The sequence below is a fragment of the Rhodnius prolixus genome, unplaced genomic scaffold (assembly GCF_049639745.1).
Source record: "Rhodnius prolixus isolate KJV_2025 unplaced genomic scaffold, Rpr scaffold_2, whole genome shotgun sequence".
In the NCBI taxonomy this organism is placed as follows: Eukaryota; Metazoa; Arthropoda; class Insecta; order Hemiptera; family Reduviidae; genus Rhodnius; species Rhodnius prolixus.
This window is the reverse complement of record NW_027411592.1, coordinates 5873618-5891137: the sequence shown is the minus strand read 5'-3', so window position 1 is coordinate 5891137 and position 17520 is coordinate 5873618. Positions and strand designations below refer to the sequence as shown.

At 34.1% G+C, this 17520-nt stretch overlaps 1 protein-coding gene across 16 annotated transcripts in view; it reads left to right on the top strand.

Annotated features, from left to right (window-relative positions):
• Nucleotides 1–17520, top strand: part of Pde9 (phosphodiesterase 9) — a 136177-nt gene that overhangs the window by 82084 nt on the left and 36573 nt on the right. The gene's annotated exons all lie outside the window — the stretch shown is intronic.

Below are 17520 nucleotides of genomic sequence, written 5' to 3'. Positions count from 1 at the left end.
CATATAAGTAATCAGAAAGCCGCATCTGCTTCTTCCGCTGCAAAGCCATCAATTTAGTTATTTCACTTAGTTATAAGTTGAAGAAATATTGACAAAAGTAGGCTAGCCATAAGGCCCCTTACCATTGATAGTTAATAATTTGCTTTTTTGGCTACTCTTAGTTTCTTTTAAATTAATTTTCTTTCTTAACCATCTTGAAATTTTAACTTCTAAAACGTAGTCGCCAATATTCTACCATCTTCAGAAATGTGCCCTCTTTCGGCAAGTTTCAATACGATTCACTTAAATCATAATTATTGTTTCAATACTGTCTCTATTATTTTCTCAGCCTTTGTGATAAACCTCATTTTTGGTCATGAAAACTTCTTCTTCGATCAGAATCTATCACCAAGTTTGTTCACTGTTGATAGTGAGAATGGATATAGTAACATACATAACGATACGATACCTCTCCATCAACCTAATCATCATTATCACTTAATCATCTTTCTCGGGAGTTTGCTGTTTGTATTAGCAGGGGTCACATTGCTCTCTTAAATTGTGTTGGATTTTGAGAGTTATAAGTGTTCTTTTTCATTGAAATTGTGCAAAGTGTTAGATTAAGCATTAATAAACTTTATGTGAAAATTTGGTGTCGATTGCACTTACCGTTAATGCGTAATTAATGAAAGAAAATTGCATATTTTATTAAGACTTTGAAGTGAGTAGAATATAGTGGAGTGGTGGGGATATAATCTAAGAGCTATAGCGGCTGAACTGTTGGTTTGTTTATTTATTTGTTTGGAATATATTATATAAACCACAAAACTTCACAATAGTGTATGTTCTGACCTACTAACATTGGGTAGAATATTTATTATTGGAGACTGACTTTAAATTTATACAATTGATCGTCGGTGACATTGTAATCTACAGCTTATTCATGCCTAATAGTTTAAAAAATTATTTCAGTCCAAAGGAAAACACACAATCAAGTGGAAAGAAATTAAAAAGGTCTCGTAGCTCCCCAGAAAATATTGGTGAAGTTAATAGAAAACTTTTAAAGTCAGAGTCTAATTTGGAAATGGCAACACCTACTAAGTCAGAAATTGTGATGTTCTATGTTTTGTCTCTATGGAAAAGTTGATGGCCTCTTTCAGCGCATTATTGGATTCAAAAAACTACGTTACGAGAGAAGATTTTTACGGGATGGAAGCAAAAATAAATGAGCTGCAAGATGAAAATAAAGTGCTGAAAAAGGAAATTGAGAATTTGAAAATGCATGATAAATTACAAGAGGCTCAACTTAGAGAATAAAGCGAAAAGTAAAAATTTAATTTTTAGAGGTGTGGAACATAAAACTGGGGATTACTATAAACTTAAAATCGAAACTTTTTGTATTGATCAATTAAATATTGCTAAAGAAGATTTATTTATAAATGATGCGTATCCCATGGGCCGCCCAAATAGTGGCGTTTAACCGATCTTGGCGAGTTTTTCAAATTTCAACTCAACAACCTGTATTCTTAGAAAAACAAATAAACTGAAAGAGACTCCATTTGTGGTACATAGAGATCTGGCCTTCAGAACTAGGATCAAAAGAAAGTGTTTAGCTGTTATTAAAAAAGAAATTAAGCGGTTAAATCCAAACTTAAGGACGTCGTGGCGAACTGATGGCTTGTTGATTGAGGGTCATTTCTTTCAGTGGGACTTGACTGCAGGCTTGATTTATGATGGTAATGAGGATGGCGTTTTGAGGTTGAAAGAGACTTTCCAGCTCGATTTGACAATTTGTACCAATAATTTGCTAAAAAAGAAAGAAGAAATTAATAAGGGCACTGCCAAGGCTCCAGAGACTTCGTGTGTTTGATATTACCCCAAAAACGAGAAGAGAACACAGTGGAAATGGAACAGAAAATGCTGTATTACAAGGGAAAGAAAGTTATGGAACTGTTGAGTACTCCTGGAACCAGCGCACTCTATTTATCATTAAATACCAAGAAAATCAACAAATCTCCTCGCACAGAGACGATCGCTAGTACATATAATGTTAGTGTAAGCCACCTAAATAATAGTTCTACAAAATTTGAAGGTAATAAGCTTTCTATTTTATATCGGAACATTTCAGGCCTTAATATTTTGTTTAACTTGCAATCCGATCAGATTTAAAATGATATATTATGCTTTACTGAAACATGGGTTGTAGGAGATATTTTGGAATTGCCAAATTTTGTTAAAAAGATAGGTATAATTATGAATATAGTAGCGCAGATAAGGAAAATCATTGGGAAGAGCCAGTGGGGGAATTTATTTATTTCTTCATCGGGCAGGAAAAGTACGGTTGATCTAATTTGGATTAATATAGAACCTTTGTCTTACATATATATGATATGAATTATAATTTACATGATCACAAACCTTGCCAATCACGTATGATTCTGCACAGTAAAATAGCCAATTATATTGGTAGTAAAATAAATAGAAATAATAATAGTGATAAGTATTTTACGAATAAAAGTAGTATTATTAAATCAATTAAATGGAATCAGAATCAGTTGCAAGATTTCCAAAAATATATGAGTGAAAACCGTAATATATATTATAATAGTGACAATAGTGAACATTATTTCTATAATAACATTGTAAATACCATTTATAGTTCTGTAGAGGCTTGCAATATGAGGCAAACCAAAAACTTTGTACCTCGATCTAGAGTAAATTATAACGCTAAATGGTTTGATCAAGATTGCAAAAAACTAAAGTATGAAACCCGAATATCTTTAAAGAAATTTAGAATATTAAATTACTCAGTAGTTTGGCTATTTATTTTTTATTTTTATAATTTTAAATTTAAAAGTAGTTATTTCTGTTTTTCTTCCTTTATAGTAAAGTGGTTATTTAATTTACAAATTTTTCTGTTTATATAAAAAAAAATAAAAAAAAAAATGTCAAACGCAAACTCCTTGCTAAAGGGTTTTGTAACCTTATAAGCAATAAATATATTATTATTATTATTATTATTATTAATCATCTTTCTTTTGTGTGATGGCCACTCCTCGCATAATTTCATCTTTATTTCTTACGAACGCTCAGTACCATATATTATCAATGAAGTTCCCGTTATTGTCAACTATTATTTTCTTCTTTCAGTAGTACCGTTATTCGTTTTACCGAAATTCATTGACTACGTTGCTTCTCAAAAATTGTTGTTTACATTCCTCCAGCTTCACCTAATACGAGGTCTTCCTCAAAGATCTCGCTTAAGATGAATACATAATCCGGAGGGTTGTAGTTGTTCAGCAACAACATTGCACAAATGGTTCAAGTTTTTTATTTATATTTGGAGTACTTGTAAGTTCAGAGTTTAAATTCTAAGAGGAGAATCCCTTATTCCAGACCAGCTTGTGACTGCTTTTTATTAATTGGTAAAGTTTTAATATTATAGTATAAAAAAAAAAAGAACTAGACGATGGCTTTGCTTTGCATTAAAATTAAGATTTAGGCCAAATAGAAGACGGAAAGTATATATGAAAAAAAACTTCTGTAGGCGGAACTTTAATTAACCAAAACTTGGTAAATAAATAAAAGTTTCTAACTGTAATTGAAGTTCATAACTGTGTTGCATTGACTTTATGTGCAAATATATAACATAAACTTTGGTTTACAGTTAAGAATTTAATCTCTTCGTGAGTGAAAGTAAACAGTCGAAATTATTGTATTTGTTTCAACTGTTTGCCCCAAATTCAAATCTCCCCGTGTTTTTTTTGTTCATCAGATTACAAAATAAAGAAAATAAAAACAAGCTGAATTTTTGAATTGGAAACCAGTAAAACGATTTACAAATCCTCCAAAATTTAACCATCGATTTCTCATTAACTAGTGTCACTAAAACATTGCCGTTTATATCAGATATAGAGCTAACTATTCTCTATAATTCGGTAAAGAATTCATTAAAATCTGAGCAATAAAAAGAGAGATATAGAGGTTTGAAATTTGAACGATTTACAAAACCTCCAAACCTCCTCAACCTCCTCTATCTCAATAACTACAATCACCAAAACATTGCCATCCTTATCAGATATAGAGCTAACTATTCTCTACAAGTCTGTAAAGAATTCATTAAAATTGGAGTAGTAAAAAAAAAGATATAGTGCTTTGAAATTCAAACGATTTACAAACCTCCAAAATTTAACCATCTGTTTCTCAATAACTAGTGTCACTAAAACATTGCCATTTATATCAGTTATAGAGCTAACTATTCTCTATAATTCGGTAAAGAATTCATTAAAATCTAAGCAGTAAAAAGAGAGATATAGAACTCTGAAATTTAAACGATTTACGAAACCACTAAAATTTAACCATCTATTTCTCAATAACTCGTGTCACCAAAACATTGCCATCCTTATCAGATATAGAGCTAACTATTCTCTATATTTCGGTAAAGAATTCATTAAAATCTGGGCAGTAGAAAGAGAGATATGGAGGTTTGTAATTTGAACGATTTACAAAACCTCCAAAATTTAACCATCTATTTCTCAATAACTCGTGTCACCAAAACATTGCCATCCTTATCAGATATAGAGCTAACTATTCTCTATATTTCGGTAAAGAATTCATTAAAATCTGGGCAGTAGAAAGAGAGATATGGAGGTTTGTAATTTGAACGATTTACAAAACCTCCAAAATTTAACCATCTATTTCGCAATAACTAGTGTCACTAAAACATTGCCTTATCAGTCAGAGGGCTAACTATTCTCTATAATTTGGTAAAGAATTCATTAAAATTGGAGCAGTAAAAAGAGTGATATAGTGGTTGGAAATTTAAACGATTTACAATACCTCCAAAATTCATCCCTCTCTATCTCAATAACTATTATCACTAAAAGATTTCCATTTATACAATTCGGTAAAGAATTCATTAAAATCTGAACAGTAAAATGAGAGATGAAATTTGAACTAATTTTAAAACTTCCAAAATTCAAACTTCTATATCTCATTTATTATCTTAACATAAACTAGCAGTTTAATAAGTTAAGTATAAGGGTTAATTAACCCTTGTACCCTTAACTGGAGAGATCTTTTTAAATAATTGTTTTTGTTGCGGTCCCCAAAGAATCTTCAGAAACAATTTTCTTAGGAAAACGTTTTGAATAAAACAGGAAGGTATTTTTTACGGAAATGGCAGAATTAAACTGCGATTACAGTACGTTAGTTAGTTAGACTCCGTTTACTGTATTTCTGCTTAAAAGGCATTGAGAAATTAAACAAGAATTATGAACGATTGCGTTACTTCTTATTAGGCGTAAGAGAATGATTGCTCTTTAGATTCATGTAGGGAGGCTTTAAATACTTCTTCGTTCTCAATTTTGTCATAATCGGACTAAGCGTAGCGGAAATATTAGTAATAATAGTTTTAGCGTCGAGACTTCTAAAATTCAAATACAATATATACAAAATTTTGATTCAAATGACACTTCTTTCAAGAAAATCGGTACATGCTTGGATGATTTGAAACGATTTCATTACTTCCTTAAAATAGGTGTAATATCGGAACGTCGCTTTAACATTATGTAGGGGAGCCTTAATTCTTTTTTCCTGCTAAATTTTATCATTTTCGGGCTAAGATTTACGGAGTTATTAGGGATATTTGTATAGTTTGTACAATTAGATTGGGTATGACGAGAAATCAGCCGTAATTTTCTGGTGCAGGTTGTTGCGACGGCAGCTATTGTACATAAACAATGATAGACAAAATATTGTACATAAACAATGATGGCGAAAGATCTTAACTCATTCTCCCTTAGAGTTCAGGCTGTCCTCCGTCTACGATCTTAACATTGTTTTTTTCCCCCCGGTCTGAGCTTCTCGTTAATATTCATTGAAGAAAAAAGAAAAACATGTAGAGAAAAGGAAGAGAGGAGAGTTTATGAATTTCCATCATTCAGCGGAAAATATTTTGTGGCTCATCGCATTGTTTTTTATTGTAATATCCTTTTTAAAAGTTTTCATCTTAATTGTATTTTAATTTTTTAAACTTGTCAACTTTAAAGTACAACCAATAAAAGGATATATATATATATATATATATATATATATATATATATATAAAAGGATATTTGAGTTGTGGTTGATATATATATATATATATAGAGAGAGAGAGAGAGAGTGAGTGATAGACAGAGAGAATTCTGTTGCTTTTCAACCGCCATATCTTCATCTTAATTGTATTTTAATTTTTTAAACTTGTCAACTTTAAAGTACAACCAATAAAAGGATATATATATATATATATATATCCTTTTATATATATATATATATATCCTTTTATATATATATATATAAAAGGATATTTGAGTTGTGGTTGATATATATATATATATAGAGAGAGAGAGAGAGAGAGTGAGTGATAGACAGAGAGAATTCTGTTGCTTTTCAACCGCCATATCTTCATCTTAATTGTATTTTAATTTTTTAAACTTGTCAACTTTAAAGTACAACCAATAAAAGGATATATATATATATATATATCCTTTTATATATATATATATAAAAGGATATTTGAGTTGTGGTTGATATATATATATATATATAGAGAGAGAGAGAGAGAGTGAGTGATAGACAGAGAGAATTCTGTTGCTTTTCAACCGCCATATCTTCATCTTAATTGTATTTTAATTTTTTAAACTTGTCAACTTTAAAGTACAACCAATAAAAGGATATATATATATATATATATCCTTTTATATATATATATATATATCCTTTTATATATATATATATATATATATATAAAAGGATATTTGAGTTGTGGTTGATATATATATATATATAGAGAGAGAGAGAGAGTGAGAGATAGACAGAGAGAATTCTGTTGCTTTTCAACCGCCATAGATTTTTTTATCTAATGATCTTAAATAGATTATAAAACGTTTACGAAGACATGAAAGCATGTTCTAAGTTGTAGGGTATTAGTTGGAAAGTTGGCGTTGGAAAGAAAATATCTATTTTGGAAAATGCATTGTGGCTCCCTGAATTGTTTGTAGAATGTGGCTTCTAACTCTCTGCATTGATTTACCGCAGGGTACTGTGAGCTGAATTAACTGTAAAAGTTGGTCTGGCAATCGCCAAACCATAATAGTTTCGCTTATCAATTGTCTCAGCATCCTCTTTTGTGAAAACTGTATGTGTGGTAAGGACACCATATCCCTGAAGAATTGAAGATGAATTACCTCTAGGGCTAAGAGCGAATCGCATCTTCAACCTGCAGTAAAGAGAACAAAAAAGACAAGACTAGCGAAGTTACTCTGCACGTGGTTCTTGTTCGCAACGTAAGGAGTAAATTCTGGCCAGTTAGTTTGAGAAATGTATTATTTAATTCTGGAGGTGTTTTTATTTTTTGAGTTGTGGTTGATCATATTGTTACTCAAACCAATAAAATTAAAATCTCTTCGGACTCGAAGCGCCTCAAGACGGATGTTTTCGTTGAAATCTCGAAACGAAACTTTGAATGACTACAGTTTCTGGTAGAGTAAGGGAAACTAAAAAAGCAGATGCGCATCCTTAAAAAACAGGAAATTTACTTTAAGATAGCTACGAACAATACGGCATTAGGTAAATCTTTCATTCAGAAAAACGCTTTGATAAGTACACACGTTAAAAGCCGCGAAGCGTTCTTAGCCAACTGAATGAAGGAGCAAAGGGAGAAAGTACTGTATACAGATGGTAGAAGTTAGAATACACTGAAGTGGCACTCTAAAGGGTGCGGATCCTTAACTTAAACCCTCTCTCAAAACCAACTGAAATAAATTTACCTAAGAAAACTATAAAAGTACATAGATTTAAATAATAAATAACCACCCGAATATCTTCGTTTCATTTTGATAAAATCGCAAAATACTAAAAAACTGTCTAGTTGAGGGCTACTTCCTGACTGATTCTCTGCACTTCACGTTGTGCTTTTCTTCCAATGTGGGATGCTTGTGGACCTTTTGTACTTTCTTATCTCTTCTTTTACTGAACTTGAATCTAAATTAAAATACCATACAAATGATGGTTACCAGATGGGGCAGTTGGGACTAGAATTATGTGTTTATATTACTAACATTCCCCCGTAAAGTTTGAACTAGAAGAAAACAAATTTGTAGAGTACTCGACAGAAATTGTAAGAAATATGCTAGAAAAAAGTATGGAGAGTTTTCTGAATGTATTGTTCGTACCAAAAAGCTGGAGGCGGTTTTCTTTTCCTAAATAGTTGAAATAGTTCATATGTGTATAAAAAATATATAGCTATGTTGAAACCGCCCAGGTATTGTGCATTCATCAAGGTCTGTGAAATAGTTTCAGTTGGATACCAGTAGTTCTCGTCAATTTATGTGTTTGTGTGAGAGTATTCCTGTTTCCAGTTACCATGGTAACATTCTTCCGCGCACCTCCTGTCTCTCGATGTTAGTCTGACATTGGTGCAATTGGAATCGTTTCACAGATTGGCAGACCTATAGACCATGTGTAATGCTTTCTTATCAATTTCAATCCTCTAGAATTGTTTTGTATACAACTAGTATAATTTAGTTGGACCCCGGTTAAAATTATAAATAATCAAATGAGAAATGACATTAAAATGTTTAAATGGGAAAAATTAATATGTAATTTATTCTATTCCACGTTAGCCGAGCGGTTAGAGGCGAGACCTGCGAAGCTAATATGTAATGTGGTACTGGGTTCGATTCCCGGTCTCAGGCCTTAGAATGAGAAAGAGTAAAGTATGTTCGCTAGTCGCCTCCGTCCACGACACCTATTTGGTAGTTGGACGTTAAGCCCCGCCTGAGAAAATAGGCGATTACTTTACTTTTTACTTTATTCTATTCTTTATGCTTGCTTTTATGAAAGGAATGATGAAAAGGATTAGAGAGTTTTCACTGAAAATAAGTGTTTTAAGTCTTCTATAGGGCCTTGGCAGGAAAAAGAGGGGTTTAGAAATTGGACTGTGAATCTGAACGCAAGCCTGTCTTTTGAATGCGTGACGGAACGTTTGGCACCACAAAAATCGAAAAACCGCAGAAGGTTCAATTTTGATATTTGCTTTTTTGAGATTTATTTAAAAATTTTAATGCTTTTTCTTTATACTTTCAAAATCTGATGTAAATAATGTATACATAGTAATGTATGGATCATTTTTCTAAAATGTTCGACTAAGAGCACTTCTTGTGGTTAATACAATACTCTATTTGCTAATATAAGTATATTTTCTAGTTTTCAATCAAGATAGTACCCGTGAAAGGTAGCAATAAAGTTTTTCAAACGTTTCTAATTGGCTGAAATTACGAGTAGAAGTATAATTCACCTAGAGCTATTCGCATTTCATCTCAGCAATTCACTGTATCTATTACAAGAACTTTTTAGTCGGATTATTGGTTGGAAGGTTTATTTAACAGGAAACTTCTAGATTTCTGACCATTCCTTTGTGATAACGGTTGCCTTAGACAGTACCCCAGAATGATAATAGATCAGTAATTGGTTAAGATACGTTCTGATGCATAATATATTGGAAAGAATGGGTCTTCGATAGTGGACGTGTGATATGGCTGCCCAGTGCCAATGGAGCGAATTGCCTCCCAGGGTGTGCATGTAGGCCGCAGAAGGGCTCAGTGTTCCGAACCTCATTTCCATAACTAACTAAGCTCTGTTGTTCTGTTTTATACTTTCTACGACATGTTCTGCCTGCATTGTCCATTCTGTAATTCTCCAGAGTATAATATCCAGTTAACAGAGTTTATTTATGGTCAGACGGTTCTCTTCTTCTACATATCCAATCACAGACATACCAACGAGTAGGCTATTTTCCATGTAATATCGCTCCGCTAAGATTTTATATGGAAGTCCATTTTAATGCCGCATTGTTTATTTTGTACGCAACTCTTGAAATAATGTGAGTGCTGAAGTGAATTTTGGCCACTTGCTAATCTGCTCTTTGTACCAAAAACTCGACTGGTGATTAGAGGGAAATAACTCTTTAATAAATAGCTCTGGTAGCACTACTCAGAGAATAATCTCCCTGATGATGGGGGCCAGATAAGAAAATGAACCTTCAGAGGAGTCGGCTGATAGGATCGCTTCTTCTTGCTTTTTCACAAGGCTTTAGGCAATTAGATTACCCTTAAGGATAACCCAGTTAATATAAAGCACTTTAGTAACTAAAAGGAGTTCTCATTTCACTTTATGCCATCCTTATCCCATGGCACTCTCAATACTTGAGGATTATAAAACTCTACCTCCAGTTCCTCACTTCTCCTGCTCCACTTCACCTGGAAAGATATAGCGACGTTAGCAGCCGTGTTCATCTCAACCTATACAGTCTTCTCGCAGCACTTTTGACGAAGCCTCTCCTTATATAATTAGTTTGAAAGTTTTTTTTTTCATTACAATAGTGAATTACGTACCTGTCGGTGTATAAGTTGGTCTCCATTATAATTATTTGCTCTTAGAAAATCAATTAATCAGTGATAGTGCTTTTTAATGAAAATATTAGATATTTGGTTTAAAGAGCCGTACTATAAAAATTTGTTAAAAAGTCTTTCTTTACAACTTTGGCTTGTGCTCTCGTAAGTTTAGTTTAACTTAGCCGAAAATCTCTGTAAGTTGAGCAGTAAAAAGTGTAAGTTGATACTAACTACAAAATCTATCATTAAATTGATGACTACTTTTCCGAACAAAAAACAGCTTTTGACGTGTTAGAGTATCTAGACTTGATTATGAATTGTATTCGAAACTCGCTTTCTCATAAGTTGAAATCTTTTTCTTGTTACCTTTCTTGTTAACATATTGTGATGAGTCTCTTTGTTAAATCTGTGTGTGTGTGGATACCATTTTTAATATTGATCATTTCCAAATGCTTAAGTGTGTGGCTGTGTAAGAAAGGGAGAAACGGCCAAGGCTGCAGAGTGTGAAGGGAGCACAGTTCCCTCTAGCGGACCCATTAGTTGGCGTGTGCATCAATTAAATGAAATTATTGTAGCGGAGGTGTTTGTACAAGCAGCAAGGGAAAGGATCCTGTAGCACTTGGAACTGCGGCTTTTCTTGGGGGACAGCTAGAGGAAGGAACCTGTTGTGATCACAGTGGAGGCCGGGGACGGTATCAGCTTGGCAGGGCTGCACTACTGTGGTATCGGCGTGCCTGGCTGGTAATAATGATATCAACAGGTACTCCCCCCTCTGTCGTCCTGCTCATTTCACAGACATGTGCTGCAGGGGTGGCGATGAACGACCTCAACTTTGATATCGAACCATACACCCCAACTGTTTATAAAGTCTACCACCAGGTGTCTCCTAGTACTCGCACTTTCTTTTTCTCTTCCTTGTAATGAGGGGAATTATTGAGATCACGAATTTGGTTGATTTTCTATGTTAACTGCAAAAAACCCCAATCGAAATTGAAAGAATAAAACTGGGTGAACCCCCCTCTCTTACCCTCACGCATAAACACTCTTAACTTTTTTTCTTTTATTCTTAAAGTTATAATTCGAAATTGTTTTTCAAAATCCTAACGTTAAATTTAATTCTTACCACTTTATGAGGATCCACCCAACCCGTCTTTCAGAAGTAATAAAAGCAGTAAAAAAATGTGTTTGTAATTACTAAGGAACGGATTTTTGTGTATTTATTTAAAAATGCCAAATATTTAATTAAAATATGCATTTATTTTCGTCAATTATGTGGAAAATATGTGATTTTCTTAAAATATTTTCTGGAATATTTAAGTAAAATGGACATTTTTTTTTTATGAAAATGGAATTTTGGGGGGGGGCAAGTAAAAATTATTTATACAAGAAAAGAACATTTTTACAATTTATAATAATTTATTAGGAACAAAATAATTTTTTTTTTTTTTTTTGCGCATCAACAGCTGAGCTCTTTAGCGCCCGGAGCTTTTTTCAGTGCACTGCCGGCCTCCGGACAGTGTTCTCTCGTTACAGACAACACTGTCCATCACCGGACAGTGAGCTGTAAGAAGCTCCTAGGAAGAGAAAATCTAAGGGTCAGCTGCTGGATTCGAACCCGGGACCTCCGCGTGGGAGTCCAGTATGCTAACCTCATAGCTAATCCCTTCCCTAATCAAAATAATTTGTTTTTACAAGTTATAATGATTTATACAACAAAGAACATTTTTACTATTTATAAAAAGATGTGTTAAATTTTCAATTTTGAAAACTTCACTCTTCGAAATTGTTTGCAACCACATGAAATTTCAAATGTTGGAACGTAAAGTGACGACGATCTGGGCGTAAGATGGACTTGTAACGACTAAAAGATCGTTCAACATCTACAGATGTTATAGGTGCCTTGCTGAAAGAAGTTATCTCGTTGGTTGTAAAGGTACACGATGTTCTGAGGTGACTTCTGTTCCACTGATAATATCAGAAATCTGGCAGATGGTCTCCCACCCTTTGTTCTTGCTCAGTACTTCTACCAGTTTGGATCTGATCAGATCTCCCTTATTCCCAGGTATTCCTTCCACCTTTTCGATGACTTTTTTAACGTTGGACACGTTTTCTGTCAGTCGAACATTTTGGGACTCAAGTTGGGTAATGGCTTGTGCAAGAAATACGCAATTGTCAGAAATGAATGCAAGGTCGTTCCTTAAATTAGGTTTCTCGAATAAATACTTGGCTGTATTTATCGCTACTGCTTCGTCTTCGAGATGTGAAAGGACATTCTTGATTTTATTGTAGTTTTCATAATAATACTAAGCTGCTTCCAGCCAAGTACCCCATCTTGTCAATTTTGGTTCTGGTGGAAGGCACAAGTCTGGACAGAGATCTTTTTAGCATTTTAATGCGACTTGGTGCTTTTAAGAACACTTTTTTAACCGAGGAGATTAAGGAATCTACGTCACTGAACAAAGATCGGACAGTTTCTGCTACTCGATGCAAGGCATGAGCAATACACGTCACATGAATTATCTTAGGATGAAATACCTGAATAGATTGCCCAGCCTTGACCATGTTGGGGGCAGCATCAGAGAGAAACAAAAGAACTTTTTCGTTCAAAACTCCACTGGGCCATAGGATATGCATTGAGGCATCGAAGAATCGTGAAGTGGTGGAATGATTGCATTTTTCGAGAACCTCACAGTTCAAAAGGAATGGCTTTGAATCCACACCAGCATCACTGTCAAGTTTTCCAATAACTGCATTGGCAATATACCTGCCCTCAACGTCAGTGGTTTCATCAATTGACACCCAAATCGGTCCATCTTTGATATGTTCTCGAATTTTGGTTAGTGTATCTTTATAGATATCTTCCAGGTAGTTTTTCCGCAGAGTGCTATCGTCAGGCATTTTTTCCCCAAAATAGGTCTCTAAGAATCCTTTGAAATGAGGATTTTTAAGTTTGTGGAAAGGGATATCTGCTCCAACCAAAGCCCGACACAGATCTGTACTCAGAGTAGACTTACTTGATGATGGAGATGTAAGGAAGGCTTGATAGATAGGACGTCCTCTCTTTCTTTCTGTTTTTATTCTCTATGTGCGATCCGGTGGCAATATGTTGGGTGACTTGGGAACGTTGAGAGCAAGAAACTCGCTTGTCACAAGCTGTGCAGTACAAAATGTCTCCATCACTTCGAAAAAGTTCTGCTGGAAACTCGCGAAGATATTTAGCAACCAGTTGTTTGTTTGAGGCCGATGTTCGTGGCATTTCACCCAAAAAAGAATACTCTAAGTGACCGAACGAAATGAATTGGACACTTCAACGAACGAGCTGAAAGAACAGACAGCGTCACACAACTTCAAAGAACTAACAAGTGCCCGTCACTGTTTAGCAGCATTCTGTGTAAATTACAATAACCATTGTACCCACTGTGATTCACAGCCCTACAGTCTGTGGTTCACAGTTCCTGTCAACCACCTCCCAGTTATGAAAATATGCCCAAAATGAAAAATATGAAAAAATATGTACATATTTTGATTAAATATGTAGAAATATTTATTTATTTTAATCAAATATGTATATATGCGGTAACATCCAAATATGTGAAATAAAAGTAGACTCAAACGGCTTAAAAAGTGTCAATATGAATACGTCTTGTTGAAAAAACGTCTGTAAATTGCCTAGAAAAAAAAATATGTAAATACATACGAATCCGTTCCCTAGTAATTACTAATATGTATGATTTAATTAGTATCGTTTGTGGCGTTTGCGAGAAAATCACAGACTGTGGATAAATCTATTCTGAGACGTGGCCTTTCCGGTCTGCCAGTTGTCTTCAAGTTGCAAGTGCGGTCCCACACTTGAATTTTATCAATAATATTATGCAAGTGCCAAGATAGTACAATAAACAGTAATTGTATTTTAGAGAAGAACCTATCCATTCTCTCTTTCGGAGGTGCCCTGAAACGAATTTCCGTTGGAAGATGGTTCCGAGAAAGCTATAGATCTACAAGCAGGAAACTAATAAATGGAGCTTAAAGAAAACCACTCTATCCGATTTTGAAAAAATCATATTTGGGCAAACTTAGCAACATATTTAGTAAACTGGCCCTTACATTTGTTCGATATTGACGAAACCCGGACCTCTATTGGCACCTCTAGTATTTATCTAATTTAAACTTTCTGAGTTTTGTGCGTGTATTGTTTCCATCGTTACTTTCCCCCTGAAAGACTCAAATATGCAAGAATGTCTAACTTTGTAAACTAAGAGAAAGTTGCAAAAAAAACTGTCAAAAATCTTTCAAACACCTACTAAAATGTAATTTCAGTTTGGGATTTTGGCCGTTACAACTATAACTGAAGATATGTACCCGAAATAAAGTAAGACCAGGTGCCATTTTTTTTTTAATTGCTGCCCGCAGTTACACTCTCACTATTACACACATACGAGCTAGATGAATGTGTGGGATGGGTTGGGTTGGTTGGATGACGAGATAAGATGGTTGGATTTAAATACGAGATAATAAATAAATCGTATTTATCGGCTGGGATGGATTGGAAAGATAGATGAGTCAATTCATCGGAGATCTAAAACCGAGGGATGGATTGGAAGAATAGATGAGTCAATCCATCGGAGATCTAAGACCGAGGGATAGAATGAGAGAGGGATTTGACACGAATTCAGAATTGACTCTCACTTTTGTGAGAAAGCTTATACATATTAAGAGTAAAATTAACACATCGCACCATAAAATTATTTGTATTTTTTATTTATTTTACTGTGAGCAATGGACTTTGGACTTTGTGGTTAAATTATATTATTGCGCTCTCAACTGATTTAATATAACATCTTTTTATTCCTTTCTATATCATTATTGGTAATTAAGTCGCGCGAGAAATCTTTTTCAGAGCACTGCTGTCGCCAGGACAATAATTATACTTATGCACAACACCATCAATACTTTTGTTCATAATCTGAGAGCACGCAAGGTTCGGACTCCGATTGCCCAAGTGGATGTACTATGTACTAATTCTTTGGAATTACTCAATATGCTTAAATTTTGTTAAAATTTTTCAATTGTTCATGAATTTTTTTGTGAGCTAATCTACCCTTTCTTACTTATACTTCAAGTATTCATTTAATTCGCACGGTTATTTATTTTATATTGTCTCAGTACTTTATAAATACAAATTTAAACAATACAAACTTCAAGAAGATAAATTGCGTTAATTATTTATTACAGGGTGACATCTTTGTTAGCTAAAATATCCACCACCCGTTTCCTTTGTGGTCGATGGCAGAGTGTGGATCTGCCAGAAGTACCACTGCTTCCTGTATCCTCGTAATACAAGTCGTTATGGCATTATTTCAATAACAGCCTAACCTCACAAAGCAGACCTCTTGTTTTACATAAACACATTTATTTACACGTACATGATATAGATCGGCACATTAACATTTTTTATAGGCATCGCGTCGCTTCAAATTCTACCATTAAAAAAGTCTTGGAAACCTAGATTTGATCTAAACTGCAACAGGGACATTAACAATAAAAAATTCAAACCTACGACCATAGAGCATATGCAGACATGGCCACATTCTGGCCATAGCTGTTCTAGATAAACACACTCTAAGAGGGGACCTTAACGGCCAAGAAGGCTGAGTCCCAATGCGAGTCACTTTGCCCATGCTTTTTTAAAAACTACACGGTAAAGCCGTTTAGACAACATCTTCAGAGAGTGGGACAAGTATTTTCTTTTTCATTCCGGTCTTTGCAGATGTATCTGGAAGAGGATGAAGAGTTGCCGGCCTCTTATATTCTAGGTAGTGGTGTTATAATCATCAAATTGCAATAAGAGACACGATATACTTTGAAATCAGAGATGTTAACACTAAAAAGTAAAGTAATGCCTATTTTTCAGGCAAGCTTTAACTCCATCTTCAAAATAAGAAATATCTTCTTTAGAGATGAATATGATTAGCACTGACAGTGTGAGAACATTTTTCTACTAAACCAATGAATATGGTATCTAATCAAAGTATTACTTACATATTAATCAAACACATAAAATAGTAACTATATTTTGAATTTGGTAGATAGCTGTTTGCTGCTACTCTGCTAGAGAAGTTAGGTGCTGTTATATAAACTCAGGTATTAGACGATACAAAGTTTGTGGAGCGGTCGTTACTTGCAGAGCAACAACTCAGTGACCAAATGGTGGCACTAATGAGCCTAAAAGTTCTTCCCTTACCTTGAAACTTCGCCAGTGTGCGCGCTGCCATTGTAACGATTTAGACCACTACTTTCTCTATTCTGCTTCCAGTTTTATGTATCTTTAGTTACTTGAAGTAAATTATTTTCCTTTTAAATAATAATTCTATCCCTCTTTAGAAAAAAAGTCGTTTGTTGTAAATATGAATAAAATTGTGTAAATATTTATTATTTCTTGCCAGAGCTTCAAACTCGAGGACCCAAGCCTCCGGAGTCTTCTAACTCATCAGAGTATTTAAGTTGCAAAATATAACTGAGAACATTTTGCGGCAAGGGTAAGCCTGTTGGTTATCATGCTGCCCATTCCTGCAAATCCTTTTAATTTACTATTGAATAAATAATAAAAACCTATCAACTATCACAACATTACAACATAAATTTGGTCTTGTTGACTAATTTTTTGCCGGCCTCCGAATTGTGTACTCTCGTTACAGACAACACTGTCCATTACCGTACAGTGAGCTTTAAGAAGCTCCTAGGAAGAGAAAATCTAGGGGTCAGTAGCTGAATTATTATTATTAATTACGATTATTTTAATAACGTTCGAAATACGAGTACCTATTAGCTTAGCAAGGCAAATATTTCGATTCTGGATTTAAAGATAGGTTAAAAAAAGTTCAAAGGTACAAGTATCTTATTTCTTGTTTTTAGGCTTACAGGGAGAGTTCGTCAATTTCCCCCTAAAATTTTAAACAAAATTGTTGACCAATATATGATGTTTCTCTTGCTAAGAAGTTTAATAGAAATCGTTTGATATTAAAAAAAGTATTTAAAGTTATTTGTTTATGCATGTCTGTGTATATTGATTTTTCACGTTACAAGATATCTCTTCCTCTTGAAATTA